Below are 15,063 nucleotides of genomic sequence, written 5' to 3'. Positions count from 1 at the left end.
AGCGTCACAGCTCCTGTATGTGTCGGGAGGACGGCCGAAACGGCCGTTACTCCCGAGACGTACTATTACGGCATGGAGCGCGAACGATACAGCTGCCATGACGTAATAGTACGTCAAGGAGCGGGAAGGGGTTAAAGAGAAGAACTTCCCAACCAATCTCATAAAAGGAGCCCGGCATAAAGCTGCCCTACTAACCCAAGCATCGTGTATTGAGGAAAAGGTGGACAAGAAGAAAGTCCAAAATTTCAGCAACAATTTTATTACCACATTCAATAGTGGTAATAAGAAAATCAGGGAAATCCTAGAGAGACATTGGCATATTCTGACCAGTGATCCCTATCTTAAGACGAAATTGCCCAGTAAACCTATTGTTACTTTCAGACGTTCAAAATCTTTAAAAAATATCTTGGCCCCCAGTAGACTGAGTAATCCATTAGCGACCTGCTCAACTTTGCTAACTAAACTATTAGGCTCTTTCAAATGTGGCCACCATCGCTGTATGTGCTGTGCTATTATCACCCATAAAGCCACAAAATATACATCCACAGTGACTGATGAATCTTTCAAGATTAATAGTTTCCTGAATTGTGGGAGTTCATTTATCATCTATATGCTTGAATGCCCCTGTCATCTACAATACATTGGCCGCACGACACAATGCCTACGAACCAGAGTTAATAGCCATAGGTTCAATGTAACTTCAGGATTTATGAAACATAGTGTCTCCCGTCACTTTGCCTCTACTCATAATAAACTTTTTAATGAAATAACAGTCACACCCATCGAACAAATTTCACTAAATACTGCTAATAGATTTAGTAAACTCAAGCAACGTGAAAATTATTGGATTTTCAAATTGAGGACTCTCCAACCATATGGTCTGAATGATCTCTCTGAATCTTCCATAGAGTAATACCGATTATTGATATCACAACAATGTTTATCCATCCAACAGTAATTTCTGTGTTTGTTTAATTGAGTCCCCTTTTTTTCCTCTCATTAGCCATTGTTTTTTAGTTCCCAGTTCCATGCTATCCTTTCAATTCGTTTAATTTATAATTCAGGTCATTCCGATTTAGCGTTTTTCTGCCAATTACATAGATATTATTACTGTTACTCCTTTATCGCTACGACATCTTCTTGATATTCTATATTTTCACAATAATGTTTATCCATTTAATAGTAATTTATGTGCTCGTTTGATCGAGTCCTTTTTTCCTCTCATTTGCCATTTGTTTGTAGTACCTAGCTTCATGTACTCTTTTGAAATCGTTCAGTTCGTAATTCAGGTTAATGCGATTTAGCGGCTTTTTTGCCAATCATATAGATATTATTGTTCTACTCCCTTACCGCTACGTCATCTTCCCTATTCCCTAATTTATTCTCCTTATTCCTCATTTTTAATAGTTAGTTATTTGCCTGGTTGTCGCGCACCAGCTTCTTTTCTATCTTGTTTTTATTCATTTAATGCCCTATTGTATTACATCAATATAACTATATTCCATAATTGTTTATTATTTTTTCATAATGGTATCTTATTGTATTATATTGTGTTATCCCTTTTTTAAGTACATACTCAATTGATGCCCGTCTTTCTGTTCATACGTGCGCTGTCATTTTAGCATCCATATGGATGTCACTTTTGGATGTTATTACTTTCAGCATACGTTTAGATGTTTCTAAAATTAATTTGCTAATATCATTCTGCTTCTTCTACCTCGATTTAGACACAGTCTTTTTAACATCCCTTTGGATGCTTCTATTTTCAAGTAATTTTACTGCCGTATATATATATATATATATATATATATTTTCTTGTATATTTGGATCATTTCTTGTATTGATTTTTCTTATTTTTCTTATTTATATTGTTCCGACCTAAACAGAGTATTTTAATAATATTCAAATATTTAATATGCAAATTTCTGCACTATGTACCATTGCTGTTCTTTTTGCTATGTGTTTCCTCTGATTCAGTTGCGTATGGTTTACAATGCTGCTGTCCAAGGTCCTGATCGCTGATTATACGATCTACTGCCTCGTGTGAATGGTTACATTCCTTTTTACTTGTGACGTCATCTGAGCACTTTGACCCCGGTCACATTGGCGGGTTTTTTCAGTGTTCAGCGTGTATTTAAACTGTGCAGTTGATTTCCTTTTTTTATGGCCTGATGAAGATGCCGGTGCGGCATTGAAACGCGTAGCCTTGTTTTCAATAAATCGCTTGAATATTACATATCGTTTATGCCTATTACCTTCCTAGTGCAGCAGCGCCTTGGAGACTCCTTTTTTCTGTATATCAGCATACCCTTAGATAGTCACCTCTTAATATTGTCTTAATATTGAGGGGTTTTTTTTGTTTTTTTTTTCCGTCGCTCTCTTTGGTCTCAAGAATCTCCTGTTTTGGAATTAAGTGTCATTAAATTTTTCACACTATATATTAGAAATCAAGGTGCATTTGCTTCTTGTGTCACCAGGCACGATGATTTGAGAGAGTGAGGGGAGGAAAAAAGAGAAAAGAAAGAGAATAAGCAATTAGCAAGGGGTAGTAATCAATCTGAGTAAAAAAAATCTAGCAAGAGTTTACTCAACAATGCCCGCAAAAGGAGGAATGTCTTTGAGTCTGAATAAGTAGGGAAAAAATAAAATGGATACATTTTTATCCTCACCCCACTTAACTGGAAAAATGAGCAAAATAACGGGGAAAACTTTAGGAGAACAAACATTGCCATCATTGTCAGAGATCTTTGAAGCTATAAATAAGTTGTCCAAACAAGTAGGAAGTATTAGTACGGAGATTACAATAATAAGAGATGACTGAAGTAAAATCAGAGAAAGATATACAACAGTGGAAAATAGAGTAAGCTCTCTAGAAGATGAAGTGAGTCAGCTTAAAAATGAATTTAATAAATCTCTTAAAAATAAAATAGTTGACATGGAAGATTGCTCTAGAAGAAGTAATATAAGATTATTAGGTTTCTCAGAAGGGGAAGAAAAAAATGACACTGAATCCTTTGTTCAAAGTTGGTTGAGAGCGCAAATTGGAGCAACTAACTTGACTACAGGGTTTGGAATAAAAAAGGCTCATAGAGTGCCAGCTAAGACTCCTGTTCATGGTTCCAGACTTAGGGCAATTATAGCCAAAGTCCAGAGTTCCAGAGATGGGGATAGTATATTGAGAAAATCAAGGGAGCTGCAGAATTTACTTTACAAAAAATGAAAAAATAGCTAGATACCCAGATTATTCTTATGACACACAGTTGAAAAGACAGGCATATGGTGAAGTGAAGAAAAGATTACAAGAGGCAGGAATTAAATATTCATTAATGTATCCAGTAATACTGAGAATTGTATACAAGGATAAAGTAAACTTTTATTCTTCACATGATGAGGTCATAACTCTGAAGGCTTAAAATGGGGTACATGTTTGGATGAGAGACTTGTTAGAAAAGACAAGTTAATATGTGGTAAGGTTTGGGGGGGGGGGGGTAAGACCGGTCTGGAGAAGAAGGGTAATAGTAATTTCCTACCAAATAAAGATAAATTGCACAATTTTGATGCTCATAGCAGTAAAACTTTGCATGATAGTCAGTTTTTGTATGTTAACACGTACGGATGAGCACGAAAATAGTGGTTTGGAACGTTAGGGTTATGGGAGAAAAACTAAAGCAGTTTGCAATTATAGGGTATATTAAAAAACACATTTGACAAGGGAAACTACCTGCAGATTGGGAAATGAATGGTTGGCACAAAAGTCTCACTCTAGGGGAGTGAGTGTATTTATTCACACGGGAACACATATTTGATAAATATATAGATGATGAAGGTAGGTTTATTTTTCTTCACTGTAGATTAAAGTAAGTACATTTTTATATTAGCATTGATATACATTCCACCTCCGTTCTCATCCGTGGTGTTTAAGAAATTATGTAATCTTATCTTGGGTAGAAGTAACTGTCCTGTAATGGTTATAGGGGATATGAATTGTCTAATGGATGAAGCTATGGATAAGATTAGTCTTAATAGCGGTAGTAGAAATTTAGTAAAAACCCCTCTGGCCAGAATAAGTGAAGAGATGTGATTGGTGGATATATGGAGGCATAAAAACCCCACAAGTAAAAAAAATTCTTGTTATAATGGCTCACATCACATAACGTGAATCACACAATTGACATGGTGTTATGTAGTGAATCGCTCCTTATGATGATAAGAAAAATAATCTAAGATACTAGGAGAATCTCAGATCATACGCCAGGTATTGTGATCTAAAATTCAGACGCAAGGAGTAATTTAACAAAATTTATCGCATTGGATATAATATATAAAAATATATGAAAAGTCTCATTAAATATGAATCACCAGTTGATACAGTTTAACTTAGTATATAGACTTTATTACACTCCGTTATTCCTGAGAAGGATTAATAAAAATAAAGTAGTTAACTGAACTAGATGTGGGGAAGCTGAGGCTGATTATATGCATATTCTATGGAATATTTAAAGAAATATCGGAACGACTAAAAGTGAATATTTCTTTTCAACCCCAATTGGTATTATTGAGAGATGACTCTTAGGGTATGTGCACACGATAGCAGGCATTTACGTGTGAAAAGACAGACTGTTTTCAAGAGAAAGCAGCTGCCTCGTTTCACACGTAAATGCTCCTCCTCGTATTATGCGAGGCGTCTGTGACGCTCGTAAATCTTGAGCTGCTCTTCATTGAGTTCAATGAAGAACGGCTCAAATTACGTTGCAAAGAAGTGCCCTGAACTTCTTTGCCGAGGCAGTCAATTTACACGTCGTCGTTTGACAGCTGTCAAACGACGACGCGTAAATGACAGGTCGTCTGCACAGTACGTCGGCAAACCCATTCAAATGAATGGGCAGATGTTTGCCGACGTATTGTAGCCCTATTTTCAGACGTAAAACGAGGCATAATACGCCTCGTTTACGTCTGAAAATAGGTCGTGTGAACCCAGCCTAACTTGAATTTATCCAGGGAAAGGGAACATGGTCTCACAAAGTTATTACTTATTGCAAAACTTAAAATCGTTAGGAAATTGATTTCTAGTACTCCTTCAGACGTTGATTCTTGGATTCAAAATGTGAAAACAGTAATAAAATATGAGCAGCTAAACAACAGCAGTAACTCCAGATTTAGCAATAAAACATTCTGGGGTAAATGGAATTGAATGATTGACTGTTTTTAAAAATCTTAGCCCAGACCGGTCTTATGGGGTGGGAGGGTTTAAAGAAAAATGCATGTTAAATATTGTTTTTATGTGTATAAAATTTATTATAAATTATAACATTTTATACTGTATTGAATACAATTTCTAAAAAAGAAAAAGAAGAAATATACTTTAAAGGCAGGTTCAGACGTGGCGGAATTGCTTTGGAATTCCGCTGCTGACAGTCCGCAGTGGAATTCTCCAGCGGCCGTATTTTACATTTCTTTCAATACACTTTTAGGCAAGTTAGTTCAGACATTGCGCGAAAACTCCGCTGCGGACCATAGGCTGCGGTGCGGAATTTTCCCTCCGCAGCATGCACTGTCTACTGCGGAGAAGAAGCGGAATTTCACTGCGGATTTCAGCCTTTGCAATGCAAAAACTGAAATCTGTGGCAAGTCCACTGTGTTTTCTGCAACGTCTGAATTACCTGTTAAATATGCAAATGTTGGTGAAGATTCGTTGCCCCAAATCTGCACCAACATTTGCAGCGGAAAAACTCTGCCACGTGTGAACATGCCCTTAGTCATTTCCATGGTAGCTGCATAATCATATTTAATACATAACAGAAGAGAATTCCCACAAAACAATTGACATTTAGATCGTACGTGTCAAAACAATAATAATTTGTGGAGGGCCAGTAGTTGAAACCCCCACTGATTTGGAGAATGAATGAGTCCCATAAGCAATTGAGAATTGGCCCCACTCAGGTGTAGGGTTGAGCTGAGAGTGGTCTAGATCCTTGGCAATAATGGTCATAAGCCCCTCAACTACAACCATATTTATAATCCACTTGAGCTGGATCGACACAATGCCTTGGAGCAGCATTTATCTCATGTATCTGTGGGCCCCTTTTGGTCATGGGACCTCACTCACTGCCCTAATGTCCGAATGGTCAGTGCACCTCTTCTGCCAGAAAGATTGGTAACCTGGTTGGGATATGAACTAGCTCATTCTAGACACCCAAAAAGTTCCCACCTCTGGGACCACTGCATTTTTACAACATTTATATCAAGTAATACTGTAGTTGGGGGTCAAATCAGAACAGCCTCAATATTTATTGGCTGCTAGTGCAATTATGTGGATAATCATGGTGTCACAGGATGCTCTGACCTCAGAAAACCACTTCCCCTGAGCTTGAGAAAGGAGGAGGACAACCAAAAAGTTGCGGCATGCCCTTATCCAAGGGCATGAAAGAACGCTGAGGGAAGATTGCCTCGGTGTTATACTGCTTTATACTTTTATAAGCATGGACCCTGGAAAATTTTAACAATTGAAATATTAAATTTATCCGTGAGAGAAAAATATAGCTTGAAAAAAGAACATGTGTTTCCTTCCACTTGAACTATATGATATAAAAAATGGTGAACGTACACAAACAGTGAATGGCTCCACGTTCACCGTTTGTTATATCATATTGTTTAAGTGGAAGGAAACACATGCAACATAGTTTCCTTTATCAAGATATATTTTCCTCTCATGGATAACACATACCAAACAATCATCTTTATTAAGAAGTGGGTGAGTTACATATACTGTACCATACTGTATATGTGACTGTTTGATAGGGCTACAGCTATCAAATCCTGCAGTGTAACTCAAGTCTTAGTCCTCACACAATTTTTTAGGGCTACAGCTATCAAATCCTACAGTGTAGCACAAGTCTTAGTGCTCAGATATTTTTTAGGGCTACAGCTATCAAATCCTACAGCGTAGCTCAAGTCTTAGTCCTCACACATTTTTTTAGGGCTAAAGCTATCAAATCCTACAGTGTAGCACAAGTCTTAGTCCTCAGATATTTTTTAGGGCTACAGCTATCAAATCCTACAGTGTAGCTCAAGTTTTAGTCCTCACACATTTTTTAGTTAAACATTGTACTCAAGCTTGATGGTGGAAACCAGTTTAAGCTGAGGTGTCCATTCCCTTTATTTTTAACTAACATCATAAAGGCTGTCATTCTAATGTTGAGAAGAATTGACCCAGGAGAAATTGCCTCCACCGCCTGGAATACAACAATTTCTTACAAGCAATGTTTCATGAGTCAAGTGCCAGCTCTTCTGCCTATAAAATTCTCAAGGTTAAATTGATTAGATCACAATCACAGGGGAGGAAAGCTGGGACATATTGATTGAAGTATATACATAGCAATCACAGACTAATGGTCTATTACCTGGCTTCTCAAGTGAAAGATTAGCTCATTCATGAGAATATACAAAATATATTGAAATTTCTCAATGTTAAAAAAGATCCCTGGCTTCTTACATATACTTCCAAAACATATTACAAAGAACATTATAATAATAGAATGGCAATCTCTATAAGAAAAGAGTAGAATATAAATGCACTAAGTAGATTTTATTTTTAAAGTCCTTATGTTTGCATTTTAATAATAACATGACAAATAGAATGGTAAACAAAGCGCAAAAATAAAGAACTATGCAAATACAGAATAAAAATATGCTGACTGAAGTGGAAAAAAGAATGCACTTCATTTGAATTAAACCCTTTCAGGACCGAGCTCATTTTGGCCTTCAGGACCAGCCCCATTTTTTCAAATCTGACATGTGTCAATTTATGTGGTAATAACTCTGGAATGCTTTTGCCTATTCAAGCGATTCTGAGATTGTTTTCTCGTGACATATTGTACTTTATGTTAGTGGAAAAATTTGGTCAATAAATTCATTACTTAATTGTGAAAAACACCAAAATTTAGAGAAAATTTGCAAAAATTATGATTTTTATAAATTTAAATGTATCTGCTTGTAAAACAGATAGTAATACCACACAAAATAGTTACTATTTCACATATTCCATATGTCTACTTTATATTTGCATCGTTTTTTGAACATTATTTTATTTTTCTAGGACGTTACAAGGGTTAGAACTTTAGCAGCAATTTCTCACATTTTCAAGAAAATTTCAAATGGCTATTTTTACATGGACCAGTTCAGTTCTAAAGCGACTTTGAGGGCCTTATGTATTAGATAGACCCCATAAATTACCCCATTAAAAACTGCACCCCTCAAAGTATTCAAAACAGCATTCAGAAAGTTTCTTAACCCTTTAGGCGCTTCACAGGAATTAAAGCAAAGTAGAGGTGAAATTTACAAATTTTATTTTTTTTGCTGACGTTCATTTGTAATACAATTTTTTCTGTGAGACAGAAGGTTTTACCAGAGAAATGCAACTAAATATTTATTGACAAGATTCTGCAGTTTTTAGAAATATCCCACATGTGGCTCTAGTGTGATAATCGACTGAAATACGGGCCTCAGAAGCAAAGGAGCACCTAGTGGATTTTGGGGCCTCCTTTTTCTAGAATATATTTTAGGCACCATGTCAGGTTTGAAGAGGTCTTGTAGTGCCAAAATAGTAGAAATCCCCCAAAAGTGACACGGTTTTGGAAACTACACACCTCATTTATCTAGGGGCACAATTAACATCTTGACCCCACAGGTCTTTTGCTATATTTATTGAAGTTTGCCTGTGAAAGTGAAAATCTACTTTTTTCTGAAAAAATATTAAAAAAATATATATTTGCAAAGAATAAAAAGCACCCCAAAACTTGTAAAGCTACTTCTCCCGATTACAGCAATACCCCATATGTGGTACTAAACTGCTGTTCGGACCCACGGCACAGCTCAGAAGGGAAAGAGCGCCATTTGGATTTCGAAGAGCAGATTTTGGTGGATTGGTTTTCAGTGCCATGTCGTGTTTGCAACGCCCTGGAGGGAGCAAAACAGTGGAAACTCCCCAACAGTGACTCCATTTTTAAGACTATACCCCTCACAGAATTTTTCTACGGGTATATTTAGCATTTTGACAACACAGTTTTTTTGCTGAATTTAGTGGAATTAGGCCGTGAAAATGAAAATCTACTTTTTTCTGAAAAAACATAGAAATGTTTAATTTTTACAATGAATAAAGTAGAAAATTCACACCAACATTTGTAAAGCAATTTGTCCTGATTACAGCAATACACCATATGTGGTAATAAACTGATGTTTGGACCCACGGCAAGACTCAAAAGGGAAGGAACAATATTTGGCTATTGGAGCTCAATTTTAGCTGGAATGGTTTTCGGGTGTCATGTCGCATTTGCAAAGCCCCTGAGGAACCAAAACAGTGGAAACCTCCCAAAAGTCCCTTTAGGGGACTGGAACGAGCGATGATTAGGTCGCTGGTACAATACACTGCAATACTAATGTATTGAAGTATAATATCATTTTTACAGACTCCTGTAACAGCGCGATCGCTGTTCCTGTCCATTAGTCCCAGGTGTCAGCTGACACACAGCTGACACCTGCAGAATATGGAGCGGGCGCAGCGCATGAGCCCGCTCCATATATAACCCCCCGCACCACGACATGCTATTAAGTCGTGGTGCGCGAAGGCGTTAATGCGCAGCGGATGGTGCAAAGTGAAAATTACAATTTTCCACTGATATGCCATTTTAATGCACAATATGTTGTGCCCAGTTTGCGCCACTGAAGACAAAGCATACCTCATACAATGTTGAGCGGGTTCTTCCGGATATAAAATATCATATATGTGGACGTAAGCTGGTGTTTGGGCACGCTGTGGGGCTCAGAAGGGAGGGAGCGCCATTCGGCTTTTGGAGCGCAGATTTTGCTTGGTAACTGTTCTGTTTGGGGTTTTGCTGGTATTTCAGTTTATAATGTGGGGATATATGTAAGCTGGGCAGAGTACATCAGGGGAATAATAAGAGGGTATAATAATGGGGTAAATAAATAATAATCCGCAGATATGTGGCCGATGTCGCACTGATAAATGGCGCCCGATCTTATCCGCTTTTGGATACTGCACAATTTCTGTCGCTATATTCTGAGAGCCAGAACTTTTTTATTTTTTCACCGGAGCTGTTTGAGGGCTTATTTGTTGCAGAACAATCTGTAGTTTTCATTGGTACCATTTTAGGGTACATGTGATTTTTTTTTATCACTTTTTATTAGATTTTTTTGGTAAGCAAAGTGACAAAAAAAACATAAATTCTGACAATGTTTTTTTTTTTTTTACAGTGTTCACCGTGCGCTATAAATGACATTTTACTGTATTCTGTGGGTCGACACAATTACGGCGATACCATAAGTATATAGTTTTTTTATGTTTTGTGGCGTTTGCGCAATAAAATCACTTTGATAAAATTATTTATTTTTTTGTGTCACCATATTCTGAGAACCATAACTTTTTAATTTTTCAGCCAAAAAAACTGTGTACGGGCTTGTTTTTTGTGGGACGGGTTGTAGTTTTTATTGGTACTATTTTGGGGTACATGCGACTTTTTGATCACTTTTTATTCTATATTTTTGGAGGGTTGATGACCAAAAAAATAGTGATTCTGACATTGTTTTTTAATTTTTTTTTTTGCGGTGTTCACCGTGTGGGAAAAATAATATTATTGTTTTATAGTTTGGGTCATTATGAACGCGGTGATACCAAATATGTGTACTTTTTTTAACATTTTCATTTTTTCCTATAATAAAAGACTTATTATAGGAAAAAAAGCATTTTTTGTTTTTGTAACTTATAACTTGTTTTTACACTTTTATAAAACATTTTTCTAACTTTTTTTTTTACTTTTTACTTGTTTTACTTGAAGACCTGCAGCACTGATAGGTGCTATAATACATTACACTACCTAGGTAGTGTAACCTATTATAAACTGTCAGTGTGACGCTGAGAGTCACACAGACAGGAAGCTTATGAGGACCGGCATCCGGCTGGTTCTCATAGGTTGCCGTGCATGGCAAACCCGGAGGCTGTTGTATGGCCTCCGGTTTTTCCTTATAACCGACTGCAGCACCCGCAATCGGTCCCCGGGAAAGTTTGTTGTAGCAACAAACTTTCCAGTTTGTTGTAGTAACAAGCTTTCCAATTCGTTGCTACAACAAACTTTCCCTGCGATCACATTACCGGGACCTGAACCAATTAGGTCCCGATCATGTCTCCGGGACCAGAGGCAGCGCTACTCTGAGACACCCGGATCGCGCTTTTAACACCCACCGTGAATTCACGTTGGCACTGCACAGAGCCCAGCAAGTGCCGACGTGTATTTACTGTGGGCGGTCGGGAAGCGGTTAAGAGTAGACCAGCGCTAAAAATTCTATATTGTTGTATATTGAATGGCTAGTTTTATATGAGATATGGGGCATAGCTATAGGGTAGGGACATAGACACATCAAACACTGCAGATTTTCCACAACGAATTTCATTGCGGAAGATCTGCAGCACAATACAGTAGCAGCAGAGTGGATGAGATTTGAACAAATCTCGTCCACACACAGAGGAAAAAATTTGCTGATAAACTGTTCTTTAACCCCTTAAGGACGCAGCCTTGTTTTGGCCTTAAGGCTCAGAGCCCATTTTTCAAATCTGACATATTTCACTTTATGTGGTAATAACGTCGGAATGCTTAAACCTATCCAAGCGATTCTGAGATTGTTTTCTCGTGACACATTGGGCTCCATGTTAGTGGTAAAATTTGGACGATATATTCAGTGTTTATTGGTGAAAATTTGCTAAATTTAGGGAAAATTTATAAAAAATAGCATTTTTCAGAATTTAAATGCATCTGCTTGAAAAACAGACGGTTATACCACCCAAAATAGTTACTAGTTCACATTTCCCATATGTCTACTTTAGATTGGCATCGTTTTTTGAACATTATTTTATTTTTCTTGGACGTTACAAGGCTTAGAACATAAACAGTCATTTCTCTGTTTTTTTAAGAAAATTTCAAAAGCCTTTTTTTTAAGGTACCTCTTCAGTTCTGAAGTGGCTTTGAGGGGCCTATGTATTAGAAACCCTGATAAAACACCCCATTTTAAAAACTAGACCCCTCAAAGTATTCAAAACAGCATTTAGAAAGTTTTTTAACCCTTCAGGCATTTCACAGGAATTAAAGCAAAGTGGAGGTGAAATTTGCAAATTAAATTTTTCTTGCTGAATTTCAATTTTATTCAATTTTTTTTGTGTAACACGATAGGTTTTACCAGAGAAACACTACTAAATACGTATTGTCCAGATTCTGCAGTTTTTAGAAATGTCCCACATGTGGATCTACTGCGCTCGTGGAATAAAACACAAGCCCTAGAAGCAAAGAAGCACCTGGTGCATTTTGAGGCCCCTTTTTTATTAGAATATATTTTAGGCAGCATGCCAGGTTTGAAGAGGTGTTGAGGTGCCAAAACAGTAGGAATCCCCCAATAGTGACCCCATTTTGGAAACTACACCCCTCAAGGAATTAATTTATGGCTGTTGTTATCATTTTGACCACTCAGTTTTTTCACAGCACCTATTTTAATTGGGCTGTGAAATTTAAAAAAATGACATTTTTTCCAATAAGATGTAATTTATGATCAAAATTTCCTATTTTCACAGGGAACAAAATACCCCATTTTGTTGCCCAATTTGTCCTGAGTGCGGCAATTCCCCATTAGTGGCAATAAACTTCCGTTTTGGCCCATGGGAGGGCTCAGAAGGAAAGGAGCGCTATGTGTTTGTTGGAGTCCAGATTTTGCTGGATTGGTTTTCGGGTGCCATGTCGCATTTGTAGAGTCCCAGAGGTATCAAAGCAATGGAAACCCACCAGAAGTAACCCCATTTTGGAAACTACACCCTTCAAACAATTCATTTATGGGTAATGTGACTATTTAGACCCCATAGTTTCTTCACAGAACTTATTTGAATTGGGATGGGAATTTAAAAAAAACAACATTTTTCAAAAAATATGTAGTTTTAGCTCAAAATTTCTTATTTTCACGAGAAATAAAATACTCCATTTTGTTGCCCAATTTGTCCTGAGTGCAGCAATACCCCATTTGTGGTGATAAACTGCCGTTTGGGCCCATGGGAGGGCTCAGAAAGAAAGGAGCGCTATTTGTTCTTTGGAGTCCAGATTTTGCTGGATTGGCTTTCGGGTGCCATGTCGCATTTGCAGAGCCCCAGAGGTATCAAAGCAATGGAAACCCACCAGAAGTGACCCCATTTTGGAAACTACACCCCTCAAGGAATTCATTCATGGTTGTGTCTATCATTTTGACCTCACAGTTTTTTCACAGCACCTATTTGAATTGGTCTGTGAAATAAAATAAATGACATTTTTTCCAATAAGATGGCATTTTTTATCAAAATGTCTTATTTTCACAGGGAACAAAATACCCCATTTTGTTGCCCAATTTGTCCTTAGTGCGGCAATACCCTATTTGTGGTGATAAACTGCCATTTGGGCCCATGGGAGGGCTCAGAAGCAAAGGAGTGCTATGTATTTGTTGGAGTCCAGATTTTGCTGGATTGGTTTTCGGGTGCCATGTCGCATTTGCAGAGCCCCAGAGGTATCGAAGCAATAGAAACCCACCAGAAGTGACCCCATTTTGGAAACTACACCCCTCAAGGAATTCATTCATGGGTGTTGTGACCATTTTGACCCCACAGTTTTTTCACAGAACTTATTTGAATTGGGCTGGGAATTAAAACAAAATTATTTTTTCCAATAATATGTAGTTTTGGCTGAAAATTTCTAATTTTCACAAGAAATAAAATACCCCATTCTGTTGCCCAATTTGTCCTGAGTGCTGCAGTACCCCATTTGTGGTGATAAACGGCCGTTTAGGCCCATGGGAGGGCCTACTGGGGATTTTTTGGTGCAAAGTCATGTATGCAGAAGCCCCTGAGGTACCAGTACAGTTGAAACCCCCAAGAAGTGACCCCGTTTTAAAAACTACACCCTTGAGGCATTCATCTAGAGGTGTAGTGAGCATTTTGACCGGAGACCTACACCCCATAAACTGTAATGTGGGTTCTCCCGGGTTTGGCAATACCCTAAATGTGGCTGTTATCAGCTGCCTGGGCACACAGCAGGGCTCAGAGGGGAAAGACGAGGGGGGATAAGCTGTGCGGAGGGCATCAGGGTAAGTAAAATTGGGGTAGATTAAAAATCATGGGATAAATTTTGAAGCTCTCTTTCATACGGAGCCTTCGTTTTTCGGGACATGTGTCACATTGATATATTGTGTTCTTCCTTATCCCCCTCTTATAGAAGACTTTGTACCTCTTTTGACTTTTTCCTTTCTTGCCAGTTTGGGGAACTTCTCCTGGAAAGTGTTGCCCTGGTACGATGCGTGTGGCCTCGCCTCCAGAAGTACTGGGTGCCCCCCCTTCTTGATCCATAAAAATTAGTTTCTTGATAACCATCTCTTGAAATTCCAGGAAAGTTCCCGTCTGGCCTGTACATCGATGTAGAACGTACACATTGTACAATGCCATCTGTATGATGTGCCCGGCCAGCTTCTTATACCACACCGCATAGCGCTGTAGGGCTTCAGGACTTGATCTGACAAGTCCACCCCTCTCATGTACCTATAGTAGTCCAGGATGCAGTCTGGTTTGGGGGTCTCTGTACTGGTACCTCGTACAGGTACATGGGTACTGGTGTGACATCTCTCTTGTCCTTGTACTTGACACACAATATGTTGCTGCTAGATTGTGCCCTGCTCTCACCCCTTCTGAGCGTTTGCCCTGAGTCTGAGTCTTAGGGAGGCCTCTCAGATTTCTTCTAGCAGTGCCGCATGCCGCAGGACTTCTGGGAGTGAGGCAGTTGAAGAGTGGGACGCTGGTATAAAAATTATCCAGGTAGAGGTGGTGACCCTGGTCCAGCAGTGGGTGCACCAAATCCTACACAATTTTTGCATTAACTCCCGGTAAGGGGGGGGCATTCTGGGGGCTGAATACTGGTGTCCTTCCCTTCATATATCCTAAATCTGTAGGTATACCCTGATGCACTCTCGCACAGCTTATACATCTTTACGCCATAC

Source organism: Rhinoderma darwinii, chromosome 1 (genome assembly GCF_050947455.1).
Source record: "Rhinoderma darwinii isolate aRhiDar2 chromosome 1, aRhiDar2.hap1, whole genome shotgun sequence".
Taxonomy (NCBI): Eukaryota; Metazoa; Chordata; class Amphibia; order Anura; family Rhinodermatidae; genus Rhinoderma; species Rhinoderma darwinii.
The sequence above is the reverse complement of the archived record's forward strand: the minus strand, read 5'-3'. Positions refer to the sequence as shown.